The 19,285-nt window shown below is 41.5% G+C and overlaps 1 pseudogene; it reads right to left on the bottom strand.

Moving 5' to 3' along the window:
* The window catches only part of LOC136392175 (rho GTPase-activating protein 20-like), a 70,602-nt pseudogene that overhangs the window by 14,356 nt on the left and 36,961 nt on the right, over nt 1-19,285 (bottom strand).

The following is a 19,285-nucleotide window of genomic DNA, read 5'->3' as shown; positions in this document are numbered from 1 at the left end:
CAACTATTATCTATGCAAAAATGAAATGTAATGTTCAGAAACAACTCAAGCTTTCTGAAATAAAAAGATTAAAATTCTGGCAAGAAAATGCAATTAAATATTTGTACAACTGCATGAAGAAAGTACTTCGAACTCAATAAAAGGTAAAATCTTCTTTAACTATCAGTTATACTCAATTATTTTCTCCCCTTTGCCATTTCTGCAGTGGCTGAAGAAACAGGTCATTACATGGTTATAGTGACTCATACCTTAATCATTTTCTTCTCAGTGGTTTCACCAGTTATACAAGTCAAGAAATTCTGGAATTTTGAAAGAAATTAGGTCACAAATAGAGGCTGACCTATAGCCTAGATCACCTATGTTAAAGCCCTAAATTAGATGAAGAACACAAATAAACATAAGTATTGTTTTCCACATTTTCCGTATATGTCAGAAAAAACAATTGCAGAACAGAGAGTGAAAATAATTATGGAACATTCACTAGAGTCCTGAATTTCCAAATCATTTCCCTTCCATGCTGCAAGCAGAGAACTGAGGGGGAGGGGCACAGAGAACTAGATAGAGGGTGGCGAAAGACAATCTGACTTTGGGTGAGGGGTATGCAACATAATTTAATGACAAAATAACCTAGACATGTTTTCTTTGAATATATGTACCCTGATTTATTAATGTCATCCCATTACCATTAATAAAAATTTATTTAAAAAAAAAAAAAGAAAATATATAAATATAAGAAGAAAAAAAAAAGAGAACTGAGCTCAATTATTTCACTTCACAAAGTTGCTTTGGCTGTATCCCTCCCTCTTCCTTTTTTTAAATCTCCCTTTCCTTAAAAATGCAATAATAACAATATATAATATCAATCAAATTAATAGAATTAGACTACAATTAATTTTTTTCTTATAAGGCATTAATTTACTGAATGCCAATAAATGACCCCTTGCATACTTGAAAATTTAGTGGACAAGGCTGAAAAGGTAATAGCATCTCCTTAATGCTAGCAACAAGCCTAGTTCTCAGTGCCTTGAGCATAGGATAGATGTTATCATATGTCCTTTCTATGATAAAATCATATTCACACTGTAGAATGTTGTTACATGGGCAGATAGAAAGCAAAATAAAATAACAAAATATTCTTGAAGCCCTGGCTGGTTAGCTCAATAACAGAGCATCAGCCTGGCTTTGTTGAACTCCCAGGTTCGATTCCCGTCTGATTCTCCATCCTTCCCCCTCTCCTTTGTCTCTCTCTTCCCCTCCCAGCCAAGGCTCCATTGGAGCAAGGTTGGCCCGGGCGCTGAGGACGGTTCCATGGCCTTCAACTCAGGCACTAGAATGGCTCCAATTGCAACAGAGCAATGCCCCTTTATTGGCAGTATGTTTTAGATTCTTGTGAAACCTCTTATTTTCCTTGAAGTTTATGTATAAAGCACAGTATTAAAGGACTCTCAGCATAAGCCTGAATCTAAGGCATTTCCAGTAGTGTGTTGGTTGGTTAGCTTATTTGTGTATTTGTTTTGCATTGGGCATTGTTAAATTGGGTAAGGACCTGGAGTCACAAGTCAGTATATGACTTTTGGTCTTCAGATGACAAGGTTGACCTATTTCTCCCTGTTTATATTTTTCACCAAATGCAATTATAAACCTTCAAAAACTGTTTGAGAGGATCAAAGGAGAACTCTGAAATATAATTTTTTTTAAAAAAGGTGAACTGAATGACACTACTCCAGGACTAGGAATATGGAATACCAGTCATTTCCTGACCCCCAGCATAGCAGCAGAAGGAGCTCAAGTAGGTTCTTCCCTCGCCCAGCACAGATGTGAAGTAACAACAGTGAGCAGCCAGTGCCAGTGTTCTTCTGCACTGGGCCCCCAGACCCCCCAAGGGATAAGAGCATGAGGAGTGGAATCAAGAAGAGGGAATCAGTCAGAGCAAAGAAAACTAAAGAATTTGTTCCTATTTTTAAAGAATGACTAAAGGAAGTTTAAACAAAGAGGAAATGATAAAAGAAATAGCCCAAAAATATCAGGAAAAAACAACAACAGAGAAAAAGTTAGAGTACATGTAATACACTCTGCTTTCCCTTTATGACTTCTCTAAGTCATATTTCGTGGTTAAATCAAAAATTAAGAGTCAAGAAAATAACATTTAAAAATGAAAAAAGATAGGCCCTATCCAAGTGTGTCAGTGGATAGAGCGTTGTCCCAGAGCTCCAAGGATGCACATTCAAACACCGGTCAGGGCATGTACAAGACACAATGAGCACACAAATAAATAGAACAACTAAGTGAAGTGAGTTGTTTCTCCCTCTTTCTTCCTTCCCTCCTTCCTCTCTCTCAAAAATCAGTGGAAAATAGTTTCTAAAATTATTTTAAAAAGTGATGGAAGATAAATAAATTAAATAAAAGTGAGATTTCCCCATTTTTCTTAAGTGATAAAAGGGTGACACAAGTAGACTATTATGAGTTACAAAATAATACAGTAATCCAGAGCACCACTGTGAAAAGTATAAGAAGAGATACACGCGAAAACATTATAAATAAGTCAAGGTGGAATTAAAAAAACCTTTCTAGTAATCCACAAGAAATCAAGAAAAGAGAAACAGAGAAACAAGAACTGCTATAGAAAACACAAAAAGTAAAATGGCAGACCTAAGCACTAACATATCAACACAGCAGTCTCCCTTATTCACGGTGTTGGCTCTCCTCAATTTCAGTTACCTGTGGACAACAGCATTTTAAAATTATTAAATGGATAATTCCAGATAAACAATTCACAAATTTAAAATTGCATCATGTGTAACATGATGAAATCTCTCACCATCCAGCTCTGTTCAGCTCTGTCCAGTGTATCCACACCATAGACCCCAACTACCCATTATCACTTAGTAACCGTCTCAGTTATCAGATCGAGTATCAGAAAGAGGCAGAGTCCATACTTCTATCATTTTTATTACAGTATACTGCTCTAATTTATTTATTTACTTACTTATGAAAGAAAGAGACAGGGACAGCCAGGAAGGGAAAGAGATGAGAAACATCAATTCTTTTTTACAGTACTTTAGTTGTTTATTGATTGCTTTCTTATATGTGCTTTGACTGAGGGGGCTCTAGCTTAGCTAGTGACCCCTCGCTCATGCAGCAATCTTGAGTTTAAGCCAGCGACTATGAGCTTCTATTCAGTGGCTTTTGGGCTCAAGCTAATGGCCATGGGGTAATGTTGATGTTCCCACACTTATGTCAGATGAACCTGTGCTCAACCCACCAACCTCAAGGTTTTGAACCTGATCCTTAGCATCCCAGTTCAATGTTTTGTCTACTGTACCACTACCTGGGCAGGGATAATTGTTTTATTTCATTGGTAGTTATTGTTGTTAGTCCCTTAGTGTGACTAATATATAAAGTAAACTTTATAATAAGTATGTATGTATAGATAAAAATAATAATGTATACAAGGTTTAATATAATATGCAATTTTAGGCATTCACTGGGGTCTTGGATAAATCCTCCATGGATAAGAGGGAGTTCTCTAATTATTTTAAATGCAAATGTTTTAAATAAACCAGAAGATAAAAATTACTAGAGTAGATAAGTTTCTCTCTAGACTAGGAGTCTAGCAACTGCAAGAAGAAAATATATATGTATAAGGCATACTGAATTAAAAGGAAGCAATAAAATCGTCTCAGTCAATAGATAACGTCATAATTAATAGCTAAACACTGAAACATTTCTTTTAAAACCAGAAACAAAACAAAATCACTACTCTTCCTCCTTTTTTTTTTTTATTTTTTTATAAAAGACAGAGACAGAGAAAGGGACAGATAAAGACAAACAGACAGGAAAGGAGAGAGATGAGAAGCATCAATTTTTCATTGCAGCTTCTTAGTTGTTCATTGATTGCTTTTTCATATGTGCTTTGCCTTAGGGAGGGCTACAACAGACTCAGTGACCCCTTGCTCAAGACAGTGAGCTTGGGCTCAAGCTGGTGAGCTTTGCTCAAATCAGATGAGCCCACACTGAAGCTGGCAACCTCAGGGTTTCGAACCTGGGTCCTCCATGTCCCAGTGTCAGACGTTCTATCCACTGCACCATTGCCTGGTCAGGCAGGTATTAAGCTTTTGACATTGGTCTTAGCAATGATTTGATACCAAAGACAAAAATTAACAAGTGGGTACGTACAACAACTAAAAGGCTTCTGGACAGCAAAGTAAACCATCAACAAATTGAAAAGGCAGCCTATGGAATGGGAGAAAATATTTGGAAAGCACACATACAATAAGGGGATAATATCCAAACTATTAACCCCTAATATAATTCAATAGCATAAAACAAGCAATCAAAAAAATAAGGCAAAGGACCTTGAATGGACACTTGATTATAAAAGACGCAAATGGCCATCAGGTATATACAACGATATTCAATATCACTAATCAGAAATAGGCAAATGAAAACCAAAATGATATGTAAACACATCATTTTTTTTTCTATTTTCCAAAGTTAGTAGTGAGGAGGCAGTCATACAGATTCTCACAGGTGCCTGACCAGGATCCACCCAACATTTCCACCAGTGGCGATGCTCTGCCCATCTGGGGCTTTGCTCTGTTGCAGCTCGAGACATTCTAGTTCCTGAGGCGGAGTAAATGGAGCCGTCCTCAGTGCCTGGGCCAACTTTGCTCCAACGGAGCCTTGGTTGCAGGAGTGGAAGAGAGAGATAGAGAGAAAGGAGAGGGGGAAGGGGGAAGAAGCAGATGGGCACTTCTCCTGTGTGCTCTGGCCAGGAAGTGAATCCGGGACTTCCAGATGCTGGGCTGACACTCTACCACTGAGCCAACTGGCCAGGAACAAACTCATCATTTTTTAAATGTCTATCATCAAAAAGACAAGAGGTAACAATTGCTCTTTAGGATGTGAAGAAAAAGGGAACACTCTTCCACTGTTGGTGAGGATGTAAACTGGTTCAGCCACTGTGGAAAAACAGTATGGAGGTTTCTGAAAAGATTAAAGCTAGAAGTATCATATGAACGAGCAATAATACCTCTAAATATAAGTCCAAAGGAAATGAAATCATCTTGAAGAGATATCTGTACTCCCATATTACCTGAAGTGTTATTAATAATAGCCAAATATTGAAACGAACTAAGTGTCTATTGATGAATGAGTAGATACCAAAAATAATATATTTATGTGATTGCAGATGTGAGTAAATTCAGGATCTGGGCCCTGGCTGGTTGGCTCAGCGGTAGAGCGTCGGCCTGGCGTGTGGGGGACCCGGGTTCAATAACCGGCCAGGGCACATAGGAGAAGTGCCCATTGCTTCTCCACCCCCCCCTCCTTCCTCTCTGTCTCTCTCTTCCCCTCCCGCAGCCAAGGCTCCACTGGAGCAAAGATGGCCCGGGAGCTGGGGATGGCTCCTTGGCCTCTGCTCCAGGTGCTAGAGTGGCTCTGGTCGCGGCAGAGGGATGCCCCTGAGGGGCAGAGCGTCGCACCCTGATGGGCAGAGCATCGCCCCTGGTGGGCGTGCCGGGTGGATCCCGGTCGGGCGCATGCGGGAGTCTGTCTGACTGTCTCTCCCCGTTTCCAGCTTCAGAAAAATACAAAAAAAAAAAAAAAGAAAGAAATTCAGGATCTGATCATCTATCTATGTATCTACCATCTATCTATTTATCCATTAATCTATTATTCACACTCAAAAAAGATGAAAATCCTATCATTTGAAAAACATGGGTGAACCTGTTGAAGCATTATACTAAGTGATATAAGCCAGACAAAGACAAATATTGTATGGTACCACTTAAATGTGGAATCTAAACATAGAAACTGAATTCATAAAATTAGAGAATAGAAAACTAGGTGCCAGGGTTTAAAGAGTGGGAGGAATAGGGAGCAATCTGTAAAAGGGTAGAACATTTGTTCCATGGTGAATAAATTCTGAAGCTCTAGTGGTAACTAGCATGGTGACTGTAGTTGATAATACTGTACTGTGTAATTGAAATTTTCTAAAAGAATATATCTAGAGCCTTTGTTGTTAAACACCACTGTAGTTTATTGATCTGAGAGCATCTGTCAGGATTAAGTGAATTTTTTTTTCCTGGCAGAAGCCACTAGATCGGCTAAGGCTGTGAGGTGTCTGTCCTGTATTACTATGCCTCTCGCTTGATAGCATGTCATCTTTGCTGAAATATATGTCTGTATGAAGGCGTTTTCCCCCCATTCCTATTATCTTCTTTCTAAGAAGTATGTCTACACTGGTGCCATGTAGCTTGTCGTGTAGCAGGTAGCTGTAGCCCAGCAGTCAGTGACATCTACTGAGGAAGAGGAAATACTAGTGTTAAAGGAGAATCTGCTGAGCACAGTGAAATAAAACCTGAAAGAATCCCTCCTGCCTGGAGGATGCTCTGCATCTATGTCTGGCCAAGAATGGCCCCTACACCTCACCTCTGAGTCCCTTCCCCAGGCGTCCCACCACCTGCCACATCCCCCAAACATGGAAAGGGATGAAGACCCCTGAGCCGCCTACAGGCAAGTTGAGGTAATGAATGTGGGAAGAACACACGGAGGTAGCAGTCCAGTCCCTGCTAGCAGTACCCCAAGATCCCTCAGTGCGAAACCAAGGGTCTTCGCCACCAGAGTGCCCACCCGCGTGTTCCTGGAGCGCTCCAGAGTGACCCACCGCCCAGAAAGGTGCCCGCAGTGCAGGGGCGTGCCGAGCGCCGCTCGTGGGACAGGTGCGCGCGGCAAGGGCCTGTACCAGCAGGGATGCGGTCTTACTCCGCAGGATCAGCATGGGAAGTTTGGACTCGCCTGGACAGGGAAAGCAGAGCCCCATCGGGACAGCGGCTGGAGGTTCCACCTGCACCAGACTGGTAAGTGTGACCTGCCTAGTAATGCGCGCGCCCCAGAGGGTCAGAGTTCGCCGGGTCCATAGCTGGGCCGGTGGCTGCACAGCTAGACTCTGCCCGGTGCTGCTCTGCTGCCTGTTTTGGGGCTCTGTCCCAGCCCTGAGCTCCTGCATGCCCACCCCCTGCTCCTGATTCCTGTTCCAGGTTTCCCGTTCTCCCCCCCAACCCAGCGCCACGGTACACACACTCCTGAGCCCCAGTCCCCCGCTCCGTTCCTCAGTCCTGGTCACCCGTTCTTCCTGGCTCCCCCACCCCTCCCGCCAGTGCCAGGCCTGCGGACCTGCCTGGGGGCCCTGGAAAGGTCAGCTGAGGGCACTGTGCAGGGCTGGGATGGAGAAATTGAATTCGGGCTCCCTTTGCCAGGCTATTTACACTGAATGAAAGAACAGTGGATACTTTTTTTCTGTGGGGAGATAGGACACGGAGCTCCAACAAATTAAAGTGAAATTGAATTAAACTGCTGCAATTGCAAATTGACATAAACACCATTTTTTGCCTTCTAAATGACTCTGTATTGTTCCAGTTGAGAGAGCACAATATGAAGTCTTTTGCTGTGTGTTAGAAGCCATCCTCATGAACTTGGCATTAGTTGTGGTGCCCAGCTGGTTCCAGGTGTTTTGAATTCACCTATTCCTACAGGGTTAATGATGCAAGTTGATCTATTCAGAGATACCTTCCCCCTTCTCAGGTATCTAACCTGCATGACTAGCAACCTGTCAGTGGAGGAAACATCAGGGGAGTCTGAACCACCTGACCAGGGATGTGTTGGTGAACAAAGGTCCCCCTGGGGGTAAGAACCTTGTTACCCAGTTCTGACTGTTGCTATGCCGCTGGTGTTATTTGGGAGGTGACCTTGTATGCCTTGGCCTATAGTCCTTGTTCAGCTCGTGTCTGTCTAACTGCCTAACACAGTCTGATCAGTCATTTCAATTTTACCAATTCAGGTGGACATATACTGCTGTTAAACTGTATTTCTCATCTTTTAATGAACTAACTGGTTCTTTGTTTATTTGTTTAGAAATATCAGTTTAAATAATTTGTCCATTTATTAGATAGTTTTTGTTCTAATTTTTTTTTCTGGTTAAAGGACATATTCTGCCTCACTTCAGTTCTATGAAATTCACTGAGATTTACGTTAAAGTCTAGCAGAGTGTCTATTTTCATGTTCCAGTGTAGAGTTGTGAGGCTAGGTGTTCTGTTGATGTTGGTGGAATAGTTTCTAAATATCAGTAAATATGATTTTCTCTTTTTAAAATTATTTTTAATAGAGGAATGCTAGGTTTCAGTTGTAATTGTGGATTTCTGTCTTCTTTGAATTCCATTAGTTTTTTCCGATAATGTCTTTTTAAGTTTTGTTATTGGGTCATATACTTGTGATTATGTCTTTGTAATGAACTGTAGCTTTTATTATACATTATTTATCTGTATATCCAATAATGTGATTTTTTCTGAAGACTAATTTGTGTTAGTAAAACAGCCATTCTAGCTTTGAGATTTATGTTTTTATGGACTATATGTTTCCATCATTTTATCTTTAAACCTATCCATGTGTATGGACAAAGCTTGTTTCTCGTAGACTTTCTGTATAGTTGGTTTTGGTTTTTAAAGAATAGAGCTTGATCATCTCTGCCTTATGGGAGAAAATTCTTTATTGGTCTTAACATCTTTCTGTATGTTTTCTGAACAAAGGTTTCAATATGTACTGCTTTAGACTATTTAAAAAAAATTTTTAAAGACGTTACTTATTTCACAGAGAAGAGAGAGAAGGGTGTAAGGAGCTGGAAGCCTCAACTCCCATAGGTTCCTTGATCAGTCAGGTCCAGGGCTTCGAACCCACAACCTCACTGTGCCAGGTCCATGCTTCATCTACTGCACCAACCCAGGTCAGGCCAAGGTGATTTTTAACAAAAAAATTGCTTTGATACTCTTTTCTTCTACTATTGGTGTAAAACAAATGAGCACAAACACAAGAACTTAATGAAAAGAACATTTATTACCTCGCAGTTTCCATGAGTTAGAAATCTGGGCATGGCTTTGGGCGGTCTCCTCTCAGAGTTCCCTGGGCTGCCACAAGATGCCAGTGTAGGCCTGTGGTGCTAGTTAAGGCTTGAGGTCATCTTCCAAGTGCCTGTGGTTGTTGAGAGTTCATTTCCCTGCAGCTTCTGTACTCCAGAGGGAAGGCTTCTTCAAAGCCAGCAATGGAAGCGAGAGGTTCCCTTCAGGTCCCAGTCTCTGAGCTCTGGTATGTCCCAAGCCCCCTCTAAGGTCTGGCCCCCAAGATAGTCTCCTTTGTGCTTAACTAAATTCCCTTGATTGGGGTCCTTAATTACATTTGAAAAGTCTTTTAATTTTGCCATGTAATGTGACATAATCACATAGGCGATATATTTGCATATTCATAAGAGGAAGGACTTTATTCTCAAGGAGAGAGACTCTGTAACACGGAGTAGATCTTAGAGATCCTGTTAAAATCCTGTTGATCAGTCATTGTTTTGTTAAGATCTTAAAATTTGGGATTAGAATTGCACATCTAGTTTATTTCTAAATTCTTCTGAATGGTATTTAGATTTCGTACAGTCCGGAATTAGTACTAACTGAGCATGATCTATGTAAATAACATTGTAGTTAGGGTTATTTTCTTGGAAGCAAAACCTTTTCAAATTTCTAAGAAAATTTTGATTGATTTTAGCTAAACAGCAAGATGAAGGGAGAGAGAGACTGAGAGATGCATTCAATTGTTGTTCCACTTAGCAGTCCATTCAGTGTTTGCTTCCCATATGTGCCCTGACCGGGAACAGAACCTGCAATTTTGCCATTTCAGGATGACACTCTAACCAAGGGAGCTAATGAGTCACGACCAGAAGCCAACCATTCCTATAAAATCTTTATTTCTGGAAAAATGAGTGTATAATAAATATTAAGGAATATTATGGGAAAGATTTAGTGTTAGATGAACTACTGTTGTTGTTTTGTGTGTGTCAGAGACAGAGAGACAGAGAGAGGGCTGGAAAAGGAAAGAGATGAGAAGGATCAGTTCCTTTTTACTGCACTTTAGTTGTTCACTGATTGCTTTCCAATATGTGCCTTGACAAGGGGGGGTATAGCAGAGCTAGTGACCCCTTGCTCACACCAGCAACCTTGAGTTTCAAGTCAGTGAATTGGGCTCAATCTAGCGTCCCTAGTTTCAGGTGTATAATCCCACACTGAGGCTAGGGACCTGGCGTTTAGGGTGAAAATCTTGAGCTTAAGCCTCATGAGTGCGCTCTTGCTGGTGCGACCACGGGGTTTCTCACCTGGATCCTCAGCATCCCAGTCTGATGATCTATCCTCTGCACCTCTGCCCGGTCAGGCATTACTTACTAGTTTCTGTATAGAACCACGATTGCTCTAAATTTAGTTCCAGCTGCCCTTGGGGTTGTATTAAGAATCAGGACAGAGGAGAAACAGAATGTTCAAATTATCTATAGCCAGTTGTGTGGTGCTGCAGTGTATAAAGCATTGATCTCGAACGTTGAGGTGGCCATTCTGAAACCCTGGCCTTATCTAGTCAAGGCACATACATGAAGTACCTACTGTGAGTTGATGCTTCCTGCTTCCGCCCCCCTCTTTTCTATTTCTCCTCTCTCTCTCTCTCTCTCTCTCTCTCTCTCTCTTTCTCCCCCCATCATCTCTCTAAAAGTCAGTAAATAAAACACCGGCACAAATTATTTGAAATATGAATTTTGAAAATTGTGGATATAGGAATAGGAAATGTGTTTAACCACATATTTGGTTTGAATTTTAAGACTGAGGTTCCATCAACCCTAGCAGGTGTCTCAGTGGCTAGAGTGTCAGCCTAGCCTATGAGCAACTTGAGATTGATTCCAAAGGCGAATCAAGGAAATACAAGAGAAGTGACCATCTGCTTCTAGCCCTCTCTCTCTCCCCCTCCGTTTTCTTTTCCCCTCCCATGGCCTGTGTCGGGTGCTAAATACAGTTCCATACTCAAACATCAGCTGCAGATGACCTTACTGGGTGAATCCTGGTCAGGACATATGCGGGAATCTCTCTCACTATCTCATTCCATCTCAATTCTTAAATGAAACTGAGGTGGAATCCTCCTTGAAAAATATTGTATTGGCAACTCTTTTATTTCTGTATGATGGTGTTTGTAGGAAAGGCTCACGAATGAAGGGGGTGATTCTCATGGTGTAGAAGAAAAACTGTAGGAAATTTATGAAAGGTACTGTTCCATGTTAGAAAACTGAGGAATCTTCTCTATCATGTATTATTATTATCTTGGCAGCTATGTTAATAGCTCCCCTTTTCCCCATACCACAGTACCTATATTCTTCCATTCATTGTATACATTCAGTCTTTACAGTGCACGTATCATGCCTCAGGAACCTGTTCTGGTGCTGAGGAGGTAACAGTGAAAAGACAGGTCAGAATTTCCCACACGAAACTTAAATTTCCCACAAAGGCTCACAGTCAAATATAATTATGTTAAACTGTCGTCCAGATAGTAATGGGTGCTTGGGAAACAGAAGGGTAAGAAAGAGTAGGATGGGTCTGTCAGATCGTTGGGATCTCTTTTACGTAGTGAGGTCAGGAGAAACCTCCATCACAAAGTAACTCAAATAGTGAGCCATGTGGTGATCTCTGGGAATGGGTCAAGGGTTCAGCAAATGCTGACTAGTTGTGCTTTTATCAAGAGACAGAAAGACCACAATTAAAAAAAAACCATAGCAAGAAAGACAAGGTGAACTTCCTGGTACTAACTTCCAGGTCTCTCTTTAGTCTGTATAATCACAGAGCTGAAGAGCGAATGCACTTCCTTAGACAATATCTTTCAACAATTTTTAGCTAGATAGGAGAGAAGAGGGGAATTTAGATTTTCTGTTATCAACTCCCAGGAAGGAGTCCTGATGTAAAGGTACTGTTCAGAAGAGAAAGGTACAAAAAGAATAAATGCAGTGTAGCACACACCGCTAAGGTAAATCTGAACTTCAGATAAACAATGAATACTTTTTGGTATAAGTATATCCCGATATTTTCTGCAACAAATCTCCTTTGAAAAGGTATTCCTTATAATTTTGAAAATTCAGTTTTAACTAGGCGTCCTGTGTTCTTAGTGGCTTAAGGTAGCAACGTTACTAATTGTATGTCCCATATTTCATCAAATCATCCTTTTTATACAGGAGCAATTTTTTAAAAAGCTATATAGTAAAGGTAAATTACATGTGTAATTCCAATAAAGTTTAGGATATAGGGGACTTACTGAGCACCTTCTTTAAAAAGCTGGTACAGACACAGAAAAATGCACATCTCCTTCTGGACCATTCACCGCATTACACTAACAAGGATGTCTTTCTTAACCCTCACTGTGTGTATGTGTGGTCAAGAATGGCCCCTACACCACCCCGTCTGCGTCCAGTCCCCCAGAATCCCACCAACTGCCAAATCCTCTAGTCAGGGAAAGCGATGAAGACCCCAGAGTCGCCTACAGGTAAGCTGCGGAAATGAAAGTGGGGAGACCACCAGGAGGCTGCAGCCTAGTCCCCTCTGGCACAACCCCAAGTTCCCTCAGAGTGCGACAAGGGGTCTTTGCCACCAATGTGCCTGGCCACGGACTCCAGCCGCCCTCCAGAGAGACCCACTGCCCTGAAAGGTGCCTGCAGTGCATGGGCGCCCCTAGCGGCTTTCCGCGAACAGTTGCACGCGGCGGGCGCCACAGATAAGGGCGCGGGTGCGGACTTACTCACCGGGTTCCGCGTGGGAAGTTTGGACTCGCCAGGACAGGAAAAGCAGAGCCCCATCGGGAGAGCGTCTGGAGGTCCCTCCTACACGGGACTGGTAAGTGTGACCTGCAGTATAATGCGCGCACCCCAGACGGGCATGTTCTCCAGGTCCATAGCTGGGCTGGTGGCTGCACCTCTAGACTCCACCTGGTGCTGCTCTGCTGCCTGTTTTCGGGGCTCTGTCCCCGCCCTGAGCTCCTGCAAGCTCACTCCCTGCTTGTGGTTCCTGTTCCAGGTTTCCCTTTCTCCCCCATCCCAGGGCCAGGGTACACACACCCCTGCGACCCAGTCCCCCACTCCGTGCCTCAGTCCTGGTCACCCTTTCCTCCTGGCACCCCCCACCCCCCACCCCTCCCGCCAGTGCCAGGCCTGCGGACCTGCCTGGGGGCCCGGGAAACACCTGCTGCCGGCACCGTGCAGGGCTGGGATGGAGAAATTTGATTCGGGCTGCCTTTGCCTGGCTATTTACACTGAATGAAAGGACAGTGGATACTTACTCTATTTCTGTGGGGAGATAGGACACTGAGCTCCAAGAAACTAAAGTGAAATTGAATTAAACTGGCTGCAATTGCAAATTGACATCAACACCATTTTTTGCCTTCTAAATGACTCGGTATTGTTCCAGTTGAGAGAGCACAATATGAAGTCTTTTGCTGTGTGTTAGAAGCCATCCTCAGGAACTTGGCATTAGCTGTGGTGCCCAGCTGGTTTCAGGTGTTTTGATTTCACCTATTCCTACAGGGGTAATGATGCAGGTTGATCTATTCAGAGATACCTTGAGTGTTTCTCAGATTTTAACAGTCAGAAAAGTCATCTGGGCTTCTAGTTAAATGTAGTTTATAATTTACTAAGTTTAGGGTGTAACCTAAGATTAATTTCTGGATAATGCTGAAGTTACTGGTATCTCTTCACACAACTTCTTTTTATTCCCCCTCTTGCATTAGAGGAGGTTTTGTTTTGTTTTTTGCTTGTTAGTGTATCTTCAAATATTACAAAGTGTTGGATGTCAAGTGGAGTTAACTCCTCAGAAACCACAGTTATAAGGTATCTAACCTGCCTATCAACTTGTCAGTGGAGGAAAGGTCAGGGGAGAGATCAATACACCTTACCAGGGATGTGTTGGTGAAGGAAAGGTCACCCTGGGGTTAAGAACCTTGTTTTTTCAGGTTTGCCTGTTGCTATGCCCCTGTTGCTTTTGTGGAGGTGACCCTGTGTTCATTGGGCTATAGTCCTTGTTCAGCTCATGTCTGTCTATCTGCCTACCACAGTCTGATCAGTGTTTTTAATTTTACGATTCAGGTGGAAATATGCTGCAGTTAATTATTATTTTCCATCATTTATGAACTATGTGGGGTTTTGTATATTTGATTAGAAATGTCAGTTCAAATATTTCATTGTTTTTATTGGATAGTTTTAGTTTTAATTTTATTTTTTGGTTAAAAGACATATTCTGTTTTACTTCATTTGTATGAAATTTACTGATATTTATTTTAATGTTTAGCAGATTGTCTATTGTCTTGTTTCAGTGTAGTGTTGCAAGGCTAGGTGTTCTGTTGATGTTTGGTGGCATAGTTTCTAAATATCAGTAAAATTTTTTTTTTCAAGAGAGGAATGCTAGCTTTCAGTTTTTATTGTGGATTTCTGAATTATTTGAATTTCATTAGTTTTTCATTAATGTCATTTGATGAATTGTAGGTTTTATTATAAATTATTTATCTGTATACCTGGTAATATAATTTATTTTGAAGACTAATTTGTGTTAGTAAAATAGCCATTCTAGCTTTAAGATTTATGTTTTTATGGATTATATTTTTGCATCATTTTATCTTTTTTTTTTTTTTTTGTATTTTTCTGAAGCTGGAAAAGGGGAGAGACAGTCAGACAGACTCCCGCATGCGCCCGACCGGGATCCACCTGGCACGCCCACCAGGGGCGACTCTCTGCCCACCAGGGGGCGATGCTCTGCCCCTCTGGGGCGTCGCTCTGTTGTGACCAGAGCCACTCTAGCGCCTGGGGCAGAGGCCAAGGAGCCATCCCCAGCGCCCGGGCCATCTTTGCTCCAATGGAGCCTTGGCTGCGAGGCGGGGAAGAGAGAGACAGAGAGGAAGGAGGGGGGGTGAAGAAGCAAATGGGCGCTTCTCCTATGTGCCCTGGCCTGGAATCGAACCCGGGTCCCCCACACGCCAGGCCGACGCGCTACCACTGAGCCAACCGGCCAGGGCTTTTTTTTGTATCATTTTATCTTTAAACGTATCCCTGTGTATGGACAAAGCATGTTTCTGGTAGAGCTTTAGTATAGTTTGGTTTGATTTTTAAAGAATAGAGCTTGATAATCTCTGCCTTATGGGAGAAAATTCTTTATTGTCATAACATGTTTCTGTATATTTTCTGAACAAAGGTTTCAATTTTTACTGGTTTACACTATCTCTTTAAAAATTTTATTAAAGACATTATTTATTTCACAGAGAAGAGAGAGAGAGAGAGAGAGAGAGAGAGAGAGAAAGAAAAGGGGGCAAAGAGCTGGAATCATCAACTCCCATATGTTCCCTGACCAGGAAGCCCAGTTCTTTGAATCCGCATCCTCAGCATTCCGGGCCCATGCTTCATCTAAGGCGCCACCACAGGTCAGGCCAAGGTGATTTTTAACAAAACATGCTTTGATACTCTTCTCTTTTAGTATTGGTGCATAACAAATGAGCACAAACACAGGAACTTAATGAAAAGAACATTTATTACCTTGTAGTTTCCATGAGTTAGAAATCTGGGCATGGCTTTGGGCGGCCTCCTCTCAGAGTTTCCTGGGCTGCCACAAGATGCCAGTGTAGGCCTGTGGTGCTAGTTAAGGCTTGAGGTCGTCTTCCAAGTGCCTGTGGCTGTTGAGAGTTCATTTCCCTGCACCTTCTGTACTCCAGAGGGATGGCTTCTTAAAAGTCGGGAATGGAAAACGAGAGGTTCTCTTCAGGTTCTAGTCTCAGAGCTCAGCTAAGTCCCAAGACTCCTCTAAAGGTCTGGCCCCCACAGATAGTCTCCTTTGTACTTAACTACATTCACATTATTTGGGACCTTAATTACATTTGAAAAGTTTTTTTAATTTTGCCATGTAATGTGATGTAATCACAATAGGCCCTATATTTGCATATTTATAAGAAGAATGACTTGATACTCAAAGAGAGAAGCTCTAAGACACAGTGTGGGTCTTAGTGATCCTTTTAAAATCCTATGGACCACAGAGATATCATATTTTTACAATGAGCCTGTGCCATATTAAGATCTTAAAATTTGGGATTAGAATAGCGCATCTAGTCTTTTATATCTAAATTCTTCTGATTTGTGTTTACATTTCTTACAGTCCAAAATTAGTACTTAACTATGTGTGATCTGTGTAAATGACATTGTGGTTAGGGTTTTTTCCTTGGAAACAAACCCTTTTCAAATTTTTAGAAAATGTTATGGATTGATTTTCCCTAGCGATTTTCCCTAGACAGCAAGAGGAAGGGAGAGAGAGACAGAGAGAAGCATTCATTTGTTGTTCCACTTAGCAGTGCCCTCAATGTTTGCTTCCCAAATGTGCCCTGACCGGGAACAGAATCTGCCATCTCTACCATTTCAAGATGACACTCTAACTAAGGGAGCTAATGAGTCAGGACCAGAAGCCAACCATTCATTAAAATCTTTATTTCTGTAAAAATGAATTTATAGTAAATAAAAAGGAATATTATGGGATAGAGTTAGTGTTAGATGAACTACTGTTTGTGTGTGTGTGTGTGTGTGTGTTTGTGTGTGTCTGTGACAGAGACAGAGAGATAGAGAGAGAGCCAGATAGGTGCAGATATGAAGGGAGAGTGATGAGAAGCATCAATTCCTTTGGACTGTACCTTACTTGTTCACTGATTGCTTTCTCATATGTGCCTTGACAGGGGGGATATAGCAGAGCTAGGGATTCCTTGCTCACACAGGTGACCTTGGGCTGCAATCTAGTGAGTTTGGCTCAAGCTAGCATAAGATCTGTGATCCCATGCTCAGGTAGCGACCGGGCGCTGAAGGTGATGAGCCCGTGCTTAAGCCCGATGAGCCCGAGCTGAGCTGGCAACCTCGGGGTTCCAAACCTGGGTGCTCAGTGTCACAGTCAGGCACTCTATCCACTGCGCCTCCTCCTGGTCAGGCATTACTTACCAGGTTCTATATAGAACCCCTGCTGTTCTAAATTTAGTTCCAGCTACCCTTGTGGTTGTATTTAGAATCAGGACTGAGAAGAAACAGAATGGGTAAATTATCTAGATCCTGACCTGTGGTGGTGCAGTGGATAAAGCGTCGATCTGGAATGCAAAGTTTCCCAGTTTGAAACCCTGGTCTTGTCTGTTCAAGGCACGTACAGGAAGTGTCTACTATGAGTTGATGTTTTCTGCTTCTGCCCCTCTCTTTCTCTATTTCTCTTCTGTCTCTCTGTCTCCAGTCCTTTCTCTAAAAATCAGTAAATAAAAATACCGCATTAATTATCTAGACTATGTATATTGAAAATTGTTGATGTAGGGATAGGAAACGTGTTTTACCACGTATTTGGTTTGAATTTAAAAACTTAGATTCAATATACCCTGGATGGTACATTAGTGGATAGAGTGTCATCTTAGCATCTATTCGACTTGAGTTTGATTCCCAAGATGAATCAAGGAAATATAGGAGGAGCAACCCTCTGCTACTTTCTCTCTCTGTCTCTTTCTTTTTCCCCTCCCACAGCCAGAGGCTCGATTGCTTTGACTGTTTTCTGGATATTGAGGATGGCTTGATTGCTCTAAGTGAGTCAGCCTCAGGTTCTATAGTCAAACATGAGCTCCAGATGTCCTTATTGGGTGTATCCTAGTGGGACATATGTGGGAATCTGTCTCTCTCATCTCTTCTCATTTAGAAAAGAAAACTTAGGCCAAATACTCTTTGAAAGATATTTTATTAGCAACACTTTCATTTTATATCATGTGGAGAGTCAGACTGACTCAAAGAATTACCATTTAAGTGACTGTATGAGGGAGAGGGACGGTGTTAAAACTTTCTTCTGAATGCTACCTTTTATCTTCACTGAATCTGAAAATATAAAGCATTAATAATAAACATAGAAACAGAATTTTAAAAAGTATGCTATCTGTTCATTTTACCTTGCAATTCAAAATAAAATTGTCAAAGGTGAAGTTACTACTTAGAAATTATATCACTTCAGTTTTTTCTTTGTGAAACATTCCAGTTTGGTTTTGTGTATTTTGAGTGTATACCTCCTGTGAAGGCAGCAGAAATTATTTCGGTATGTTGGTGTTTGTAGGAAAAGTTCACAAATGAAGTGGACAAATCGCATTGTGAATATATGTCATGTATTATTATTTTCTTGGCAGCTATGTTAATAATTCCCCCCTTTTTTTTCCATACCACAGTACATATATTCTTCCATTCATTGTATAAATACACTCTTTACTGTGCACCTATCATGTCTCAGGAACCTGTCCTGGTGCTGAGGAGAGATAATAGTGAAAAGACAGGTCAGAATTTCCACCCGAATGAAAGTTAAAATTTCCACAAAGACACACAGTCAAATGGAATTAAGTTAAATGGTCGGCCAGATAGTAATGGGAGCTTGGGAAATTATAAGGGTAACAAATAGTAGGATGGGTGGGTTGGATAGTTGGGATCTGTTTTATTTAGGGAGGTCAGGGAAACCACCACAGAGTAACAGAAATAGTGAGTCATGTGGTGATCTCTGGGAATGGGTGGAGGGTTCAACAAATGCTGACTAGTGCTTTTATCAACAGACTGACAGACAGACAACATTTAAAAGCAACCGCAGCAAGAAAGACAAGGTGAACTTCCTGGTGCTAACTTCCAGGTCTCTCTTTAGTCTGTATAATCACAGAGCTGAACAGTGAATGCACTTCCTTAGACAATACCTTTCAACGAATTGTTAGCTAGATAGGAGAGAAGAGAGGAATTTAGATCTTCTGTTATCAACTCCTAGTAAGGAGTCCTAATGTAAATGTACTGTTCACAACAGAAAGGTACAAAAAGAATGAATACAGTGTTCCAAAGACAGCTGAGGTAAATCTGAACTTCAGGTAAACACAAATACTTTCTAGTACTGTAAGTATGTCCCAATACTTTTTGCCACAATTCGCCTTTGAAAATGTATTCCTTTTTTATCTGAAAAGTCAATTTTAACTAGGTGTACTGTGTCCTTAGTTGCTAAATATAGCAACATTACAAATTGTATGGTCTGTAGTTCATCAAATAGTCCTTTTTATTTAAGGAAGTATTTAAAAGAAATCTAAATACTAAAGGTAAAATGCAAGTATTTATATAATTCCACTAAAGCTTAGGAGTATAGGGGACTTACTGAGCACCTTCTTTAAACAGCTGCTACAGACACAGAAAAATGCACATCTCCTTCTGGACCATTCACCACTTTAGACAAACAAGGATTTCTTTCTGAACCCTCACAGCCTCTATGTGTGGCCAGGAATGTCCCCTACACCGCCCCATCTGAGTCCAGTCCCCCAGAATCCCACCAACTGCCAAATCTGCTTTTCGGGGAGAGTGATGAAGACCCCGGAGCCACCTACAGGCAAGTTGCTG

This window comes from Saccopteryx leptura, chromosome 1 (genome assembly GCF_036850995.1).
Source record: "Saccopteryx leptura isolate mSacLep1 chromosome 1, mSacLep1_pri_phased_curated, whole genome shotgun sequence".
Taxonomy (NCBI): Eukaryota; Metazoa; Chordata; class Mammalia; order Chiroptera; family Emballonuridae; genus Saccopteryx; species Saccopteryx leptura.
The sequence above is the reverse complement of the archived record's forward strand: the minus strand, read 5'-3'. Positions and strand labels throughout refer to the sequence as shown.